Source organism: Passer domesticus, chromosome 16 (assembly GCF_036417665.1).
Source record: "Passer domesticus isolate bPasDom1 chromosome 16, bPasDom1.hap1, whole genome shotgun sequence".
Taxonomy (NCBI): domain Eukaryota; kingdom Metazoa; phylum Chordata; class Aves; order Passeriformes; family Passeridae; genus Passer; species Passer domesticus.
The window spans coordinates 12,854,256-12,861,864 of record NC_087489.1 but is presented as its reverse complement, the minus strand read 5'-3'; the positions used below and the strand labels follow the sequence as shown (position 1 = coordinate 12,861,864).

Below are 7,609 nucleotides of genomic sequence, written 5' to 3'. Positions count from 1 at the left end.
AGGAGGGCATCCCCCAAAAACAGCACCAGAGGCCACCTGAGCCCTTCCAGTCCTGACCCCCCACCTCCTCAGGGCTCCAGGGGCAGCTGGAATTGCTCTTCCTGACAACTCACAAACAGTGAGGGAATCTCTCCCCTTGTGAATCACCAAAAATGGAAAATAATCGTCTTAAATTAAAGATATAATCAGTCTGCAAGCACTAAAACTTTGTCAGCACAAGAATAAGACATTCTCCTTAATCCTGTCCGTGCTGAAAGAAGTTTATTCAAGTATTTATCTAACCTTGTATTTAACCAGGAAATCCAGCTGAGCTAATCACTTTCTGCCAAAGAAGTATTTGGGCACTCGTCTGCCATGACATTTCTGAGTGATTCTGTGCACTGTGGCCGTCCTTTTAATGGTTTAATCACACGCAGGAGGAACCACACATCTTTCAATTATGTTTCCTTCAGAAAATCAAAGAGCCTTGTCATCAGGAAAGACATAAAATAACGTTGTGCATTATTTGTGGAGGTGATGCCTCGAGATGAGAGGCCAAGGGGCTCTGCCTCGTGTGCTCTCCATGGGCCTGTCCAAGTTCACACCACTTCAGGCTGCACTTTACATTTCCAACAGGCACTAATGCTCTTTTCTTCTGAGATTTAAAACAAGAGGCTCCTTTTCTTGTGCCATAACACCCAAGAGTTGGATGGCTTGGTTACCTCTACCTCATAAATAATACAACAATGTACTTTGTGTCTCATAAATAGCAAGATATTCTCTGTGCACAGACACATATGTGCTTCCACACTGAGATTGTGACGATTTTATAGGTGGAAAGACACAAAAGAGAATGAAGAAATTATGCTTTTCACAGAGAAGAAATTATGTGGCTAACAGCAACACCAGATTTGTAGTTATCCTGGGCAGAGGCTTGCACACTGAGAGTCTCAAGGACAGTTCATTAGGGAAGTGCCACCTCCAGGCCTGCAACACCAAGGAAGGCACCATGTGCCTCAGTTTCCCTGCAGGAAAAATGGTGGTGGCTGAACTGACCCCATCCAAGGCCTCTGGATGACCAGTGCTATGGACATCTGCTCCTAATATTGGTGTACTCTCCCACCATGGCAGTGCCAGTGGGAGAAGAACAACCCAAATGGGCCCTTGCATTTCACCACCTCCTCCCACCTCTGCCTGTGCAAGACTCACATGGATTGTGAGGAATATATAAAAGAGAAAGTATTTTTTAAAAAAGGCCGGCACTGGGGACTCATCCCCCTCCTTGCCCCTTGGAATAATTATTCAGCAGAAATAATAACAACAGAAATTATTTGTCAAATAATTAGCTGCCACCACCCCCTCCACTGTCCCCTCCCAGTCGCTGCCTTGCTGAGTCATGCTGTCCCCAAAGCATCCTGCATGGACCTCCCTGCCCCTGGAGGGACCCAGAACTACCTTAGTGTCCCCTTGGACATCTGCAGGAGCCCTCTGTGCCCCCTGCACCTTCCAGGACCAAGCCTTGCATTAGGAAGCCTTGCAGACACAGCCACAGCCAAATGTGAGCCAGCTGCAAAGTGCAGCCAGGCACACTCTCTTCAGATCAGGCCCTGGAAGAATGAAAAATGAAAACCAAGTGTGGGATGTGAGCGGGCTGAAATGAGCTCCAAATGAAACTGCAGTTAGGTCTCCTTAGCAGGGAGCACGGGTTGGGATTGTTAGGGTTTAATAAAGTGTGGCCAGTGCTTTAATAAAGTGTGGCCAGTATATTACCCAACATGCTTTTACAATTACTGAGAAACAAGGACAGGAACTTCATTAACACTTTACAGGGGAAAGAAAGCTGTGCTACAGGCAAGTGATATATTGCTATTGTGACTGTAGGTGTCCTGCATTTAAGAAAGCAAGGAAAAAATCTGGGGAAGGGAGTAATTACACTGTCAGCAAATGTGTTTGTGTTCTCAATGAAGTCACCCTCCCGAGTCCCACAGCTGCCGGGAGCCTGCGTGGCAACATGGCAAATTTCTGGGACAGAAGGTGACTCTATAAACACAGCCAGAGCTGTAATGTGAGAGACAGAACTCCTGAAGGGGAAAAAAAACCCCAAAACCATTTAAAAGCACATGCAGAATCATTTACAAAGTGAGTTTTGCAGGGTTGCACTCCCCACGCTGGAAGCAGAGGGGAGCTGCTTTGATAAAGCACAGGTGAGCTGTGTCTTGTGAGCTGCATGTCAGGCAGGATTAACTCCCTGGCAAATTATCAAAGCCAACTGATAGCAAAACAAGTTGGGACTCTCCTACAGTGGCAGTTTAAAACTAGGTGTAACTTCACCTAAAACAAATGAATAGAGCGGGGGTGTAAGGGGACTACCTAACTAATTAACCCCTTGATTAACTCCCAGGCAGATTACAGCGTTTTGTGGAAATCAAGGAGGTCTCAAGAAACTTAAAACTGTGCTGGGTAAGTTTGGAGTAAAATTCAATTACTGGGAGAATTCTTTCTGTGTGGTTTGGGGATTCAGAGAGGAAAGGAGGAGAGCATGAGGTGAAATGTTTTTCTGGGTCTGCTCCTGCCTTTTGCTGCTCAGCTCTGCACGGATTCCCACATTGCAGGAGCAGGCTCACAGTAAAACACACACACTGCTCCTCAGCTGCTCAGCAGCTTAGAAAGAGAAGTTCTAAATAACCCTTGAGAATGTAAAACCACCCCTTGAATTGCCACACAGAGCTTTGAGACAGTTTTTATGCTGTTTTGTATTAGAGCAGCTGAAGCACACACACATGAGGAATTATTAATTCCACCCATTAGGCTACAGGAGGAGTCTCTGACCCCTGTGATAGCACAAACCATCACACACAGCCTCAGAAATGCTGTCCTTTGTGCTTTCTAATTTCCTACCTTTGCAGCAGGAAATAGAAACCCTTGTTAGGTGTTCCCAGGGAGTGCAGGGCTCCACCTGGCATCCCTGCCACCCCAACGAGATCCTGCAGCTTGGGGAAAGCTGGGGAGCAACCAGTTCTGTGGCAGTGCACATGGGAAAGCCAGGCATGCAAAGTGGGATGCTGGGCTGAAAATGTGGCTTGCCAGGGCTAATGAAGGAGACGGGAGGCAATTAAAAAGGAGAAAAGTGACAATCTGACAACACGCTCAATTAATGTAATCAGATTTTACTTTCACCTCATCAGTGGTAAATCAAAGAGTAGTAGGAATGATATGAACTTTTTAATATTAAAAACTACTCCCATAATATGCAAAGTCAGGGAATACCAGTAAATTTCTGTCTGTTGCCGATCATTAACTGATTTAGGATAGACCTTGTTGAGTAATTATGTTTAATAAGAGCTTGTCCATACAAGCTGCTATCAGATGTCATTTTGTACAGTTTCAAGCCAGATATAATGGGCAAGATGCACATATTAACTTTCTGTAATACTGCACTGGCTTTTTATGGGAGAAGGGTGGGAAAATTCAAAACTGATTATTGTGTGGCTTCCTTTCAGACAGTTGTATTTGATCTAATTTGATTTATCGCTGCACATTTTGAATGAGCAGAGATGTCTGGAGGGGAAAAAAGAGACTTGTTACAGTAAATGCTCGTGTTAGTGTATTTTCACCTGCTTGCTTGGTGGGCTCCAGAGCTGGCTGTATTTATTACTGTTTGGAGTCTTGTGGATTAAAAAACCTCCTCTCTATCTTTTTGCTGTCTGTTGTAGGGATGTAATGAGCTTCCCACACCCTGCACAAGCAATGATTGTGTAACTAATCCATGCTGGCATAACAATGTCTTCACCTAGATCACTGATATTGCTAAAGAGAAATGCAGGAGAAAGGCTGGTGTCTATTTTCCTGAGGAAAGCACTGAGCTGTAGCTTGTAGGCAATTTTTTCCAGGTGATTCTAGAGCACAAACATCTTGAACCTTGTAGAGAAGTGAGCCCAGAGGTTTGGAGTTCCACTGCTTTTTGGAGAAGTGCATGAAAGTTTTGGTGCTACTATTACTTGAAGGCACAAAACCACAAACAGCTTTCCTGATTGCTTAAGGGTTTCTGGTCCCCAGTGCAACTCAGCTGATTCTTTAATGTACTGCCACTGCTTTTCTTCAGCAGTGAGACAGGGGCACATGAACCGCTGGCTTTTCCATCATGCTCTTTCCAAGAAAGGCACACACACTTAAAAAAAACATAAAGAAATGCATAAATATCTGTGAGGCTGAGCCACCCACCCTGCAGCACGAGGACACAAGGCTCCTCTGCAGTTTAAGCTCAGAATTAGACAATGAGAGCTGTTTGCGCTGACTTTGTCACTGACTTTGTGTGATGGTTGGAAAGGGCTGTACCTCTGCAGTGACTTGTTACATACCAAGAAGCAGTCTGAGTTTTGGAATTATCAGCATGCACACTTCCCAGACTGCTGGGCTCTGTGACCCAGGCCAAAGCAGGGCAGTACCACACCCCAGGGGGCTCGTGCCTGCATCTGCACCCGAGTTTTGTGTGTCTGTAGGGCCACGGGCTGTTTCTGGTGGGACAGCAGGGGTGTGTCCCAGCTCTGGAGTGATCCCCACCATTTCCAGGTGTTGGTTGGCTCCTGCTCAATCTCCCCTTCGAGCAGCATCACTGATGGGCACTGAGGGCTCTCTGTCCCTCGGTCACCAGAGTTCCCCTGAAAGCAGGGAGAGGGGCAGGACGTGCATCTCTGCACCTGGAAACAGCAGTCGAAACAGTACAAAGCCATCCCTTCCTCAGGTGGGTTTTGAGTTCAAATTAGGCTTGCCTGCCTTATCTAACTCAGCTAAGTCTTAGTCACTGGCATTGCAAGAACTTGTTATGGTTTTGTTTGGCAGAGCCTCTTCACGTGTTCCTGTGTGTGGATTGCTGGGACACGTGTTTGCCTTGCCAAGGGAGATCTCACACATGAACACTGATTTATCTGTGAATTTAAAATTCTCTGCTAATGTTTTCTGGGTTTGTTTGGGTGCTGATCTTCTTGGGTCAGCCCTGACTTTGCTCTGCTGGTTACATGGACAAGGCTCCTTCTTTCAACACACAAGGAACTCCTCTGTGGTTGTTGCTGGTGGTCAGAAATAGGTGTTGAAATAGGTGTTGACCTGTTAGGTGTTGGTCAGGGAGGTGATTTGTTCTGCTGACAGTGATTTAAAATTTAAAAAAAAGGCAGAATTTACATAATCCTAGAGTAATAAGCATTTATTTCAACATAAAAGTGGGAGAGGACTAAGAAAAGAAGGCATTGTAGACTCATGTTCTCCTGATGTGTTTGGTAAGGTTTCTGTTGACATTTCTCCTGTTACAGCATAAGTTTATGGGGTATTTCCATATGTCTCTAGAATGGCCTGAATGAGAACAAATCTGTGGGAACCTCAGATTTCAATCTCCATCTGGATGCAAAGCATCATTTTCTCAACCATATTTGCATTCCAAGATATACAAAATACAGCAAACACAAACGTTTGGCACCCAGGGAAGTCTCTGTGTTTGCATTCTCATCTCCAGCCCTGCACGTGCCACCATGGGCTGGGCTGCCCCTGCATGGGGTGACAGCACTCCCAAATCCAACACCCTGCACACAGACTCTGCTTTTTCTCACATGCATACTCGTTAGAGAATTTCTCTTATTACCTGGGCTATAATCCCTCCCTGGGGGGGAGGCCTGGTGCACAAAATTAATTTCATTTGGCCACAGAAACTCGCTGTGCCTTTGGCATCTCAGTCTTTATACGCAGAGGAAAAGCTGAGGCAGAGCTGCTGCATTTACAACACCCTGTAGAAAATATCTCACACCAAGCTGGACTGGAGGTCATTGCTGAGCTAAATTCTGCCAATTCTTGCTTTAAAGGAGAGCAGCTTGAGGTTTTTTCCTCTCCTTTCAGAAGCTTGTTTGGGGCTTGATCTGCCTTTATTGACTGAGTAATGTGCAGGAGGGACGAGCTCAGTTTTGGAGATGGGTTAAAGGCAAGTCCACACCTGGCATCTCCTCTGCATCATTCTTTACAGCTCGAAAGGGGTGAAAATGTTCCACATTTCCTTTCATCTCTTTCTTCCTCTCCTTTCTTTCAATTACATCTGGCGTTTTCAGAAGTAAATGTTTTTGAGGATTTCTTCAGAGACAAAATATTTCTGCAGAAAGTACCTGCCTTTTTTTTTTTTTGCACATGCATTTTTTTTCACAGAAAAGGGAAAATGAAAAGCTTAGTTGAAAATTAAAAAAACTTTGTTCAGTCCAAAAATTTCTGAGCTTTGAGTGTATCTGAAATGTTTGAACGGTTGAAATTCCTGCAGAAAATAGAGGAAAACAAACACATTTTCATTATTTTCAGTTATTCCAGTATTTCATTGGAGGTATTTTGAGAGGGAAGTTAGTTTTTCCACAGGAGTTGCTACTTGAGTCCTCTAATTCCCCCTTTTTATTGCTTTTCCCACATTTTGTACCCAATTCTAATATTTCTTATCTCCCTCCTGTCTTTCTGGCTGTGCAACACCCAGATCTTGCTGTCATCTTGTATTCATGAAGGGGGTGGAGGAAGCAGACACAGATAAAAGTACAATTTCTAGCAATGATAACAAAAATTAGAACTATAGCTTAGATTTTACTTTTCTGGGGGAAAAATTCTGAAAAAACAGAAATTGTTCCCCCTCTCTGCCAAACTTGATAGGCTCTACTTGAGCGTTTCTTAGATGGCGTGTGGATTCAAGGGCTTCACATTTCATCAGCATCCTTAATGAGCTTGAGGAGCCTCTAATAAATCTCAGCCCTTTTAATGAATTCTTTATAGCTCTTAACTGCTCCAGATAGAGATTGACGAGTGTAACCGGTAGCACAAAATCTTGGCAGGCAATAAGAGGAGCGGCCCCATCCTTTCCCTCTGGCATCCCATCTGAATTTCTGCAGCAGAGATAACCAGGAGTCTGTCACTGCTATGAAGTTTGTGAAATTTAATTAGGGAACTAATAAAACAGCTCTCATCTGGTGCTGCAGTTACCTAGGAGATCTGGTGTGTTGTTTAGGGGCTGCTCCCAAGGGAGCGTGTGGTGGAGAGCTGTTATCTGAGCAGAGTTTGATTGACCTCTTCTCTGTTGTAAACCCCTTTCTGGCAGGGTTAATACTTGACTAAAAGACATATTTGCACTACTTGAGTGAGCCATTGATGAGCAGAGGCTGATGGTTGATATTTAAACACCACTCACTTTGTAGAGCATGTGGGGTTTTTTTCTTTCCCCTAATTTCTGTTCTTGGTCACATTCTCAATCAAAAAGGGCCCATTTCCCAGTTCCAACTCAAATGTCTTGAAATCTTAGCGCAATTGAAGATTTTTTTCTTTGGGATTTTTAGAGGTGAAGTTGTCTCAGTTGAAGTGGAGGAGCCAGAAACGATGGTGAGAGTAGAATCAGATCAGATTCAACCCAGTGGCTCATTCTGCAAGATCTGCTCCTGAGAAAAACTGGGTGTGATATGTCCAGACCAGTCTTTTCAGCTCAGTGAATGCTTTGGCACTAATTTCAATCAAGGAAATTTCACTTTAATGCAGTTATTGTCAATATGTCTCATAGTTCGTAGATCAGATTTTGGTTTGTTGGTATATTCTGGAAAACATAATTCTGTCAGTTAATCCACAAGTA

The 7,609-nt window shown here is 44.2% G+C and overlaps 1 long non-coding RNA gene across 1 annotated transcript in view; it reads left to right on the top strand.

Moving 5' to 3' along the window:
• The first annotated feature begins 2,227 nt into the window (after positions 1–2,227).
• LOC135282100 (uncharacterized) overlaps positions 2,228–7,609 on the top strand; it is a 28,595-nt gene continuing 23,213 nt past the window's right edge. The window contains exon 1 of the long non-coding RNA XR_010348430.1: positions 2,228–2,439. This is a non-coding gene — a long non-coding RNA (uncharacterized LOC135282100). The remainder of the gene's footprint in view (positions 2,440–7,609) is intronic.